The sequence below is a fragment of the Formica exsecta genome, unplaced genomic scaffold (assembly GCF_003651465.1).
Source record: "Formica exsecta isolate Colony F162 unplaced genomic scaffold, ASM365146v1 scaffold365, whole genome shotgun sequence".
Taxonomy (NCBI): Eukaryota; Metazoa; Arthropoda; class Insecta; order Hymenoptera; family Formicidae; genus Formica; species Formica exsecta.
In genome coordinates, this window is record NW_021850897.1 from 1,903,887 (window position 1) to 1,904,993 (window position 1,107).

The 1,107-nt window shown below is 41.5% G+C and overlaps 1 protein-coding gene across 2 annotated transcripts in view; it reads left to right on the forward strand.

Moving 5' to 3' along the window:
* The first annotated feature begins 579 nt into the window (after positions 1–579).
* Positions 580–1,107, forward strand: part of LOC115239201 (putative polypeptide N-acetylgalactosaminyltransferase 9) — a 241,688-nt gene continuing 241,160 nt past the window's right edge. For both annotated transcript variants that reach the window (XM_029813585.1, XM_029813587.1), the window contains exon 1: positions 580–782. The gene's annotated coding sequence lies outside the window, so the exon portion shown is untranslated. The remainder of the gene's footprint in view (positions 783–1,107) is intronic.

Genomic DNA, 1,107 nt, shown 5'->3' on the forward strand with positions numbered 1-1,107 from the left:
TTATACACCACACACATACATACACAAAATAATATTTTAGTATAACTATAATTATAATGATTACGAGAAACTTATGACTGAAATTTATTTCGGTCAAATATTTATTTCAAATATTTATTTCAAATTTAATATTTATTTCATCACCACGAATGCAAAATATCGATTTTTATGTTAAGATGACGTGTAGGTGAAATTCTATAACACACTCGTCGTGTTTTGGATTGAATCGATTTAGTTCAAATATTTCTATTACCAAGGATTGACATGGTATACATTTTGTTTTTATATCAGGAAAGGAATTCGTCAGGCGCGAGCTTGTGCTTGTTTACGCGCATTCCGTCACTTCGTGAAAACTCGGTCATCTTCGAGGGCGTTCGCGGCGTCGGCGGCGCCACGTCGGGTCGGTCGAAGGGCTATAGTAGTCTAGTAAGCGTGCGACGCAGCATTCGTCGTGGTAGTAGTGCCGCGGACGCGAAAGAGAACGAAGGGGATCGAACTCGCGTTTGCTAACAGCGGGTGGCCGGCAGCGACCGCAGTCGACAGTCGGAGCCGGTCGCTCGTCGTGTGAGCNNNAACTGTCAATCCGTTGTCGCGCGTCACTCATCGCTTGTTCATTCACCGTGGTCGAAACGCGTTCGCGATTGTGATTAATTGGTGCGCCGTCCGCAGCTAAGGCAAGTGTGTGTCAAGTGTGTGGTTAACAACGAGCACGGCAGAGAAATAAGACTGCGTCGTCGACTTGATTGAGACGTCATACAACGGCGGGCTTCACGGTGACGTCGGTGAGTCAAGCATATTCATTGATTGTATTATTATTCGAGACACTCGAGGTATCCGCTGTCAGAGACGCTATTACGTTGTTCTTTAATCATTCCCTTTTGATTATAAAGTTTATTGAATAGCGATGCGATTTTCATTGACGTCACGTGTCACCTTTGTACGTCGAAACGAGTTTGATTTCAAAGTTGCTGCAATGTGAAGTAGGCGTCTATTGCACGTCAATTTCCTAGCGAATGTAGTTCTAATTTAGAATTTATTTATTCCAATATTTTTTTATTTCTGTCAAAATTTATTATTTAAGTGTGATTAATATTATAAATATACATT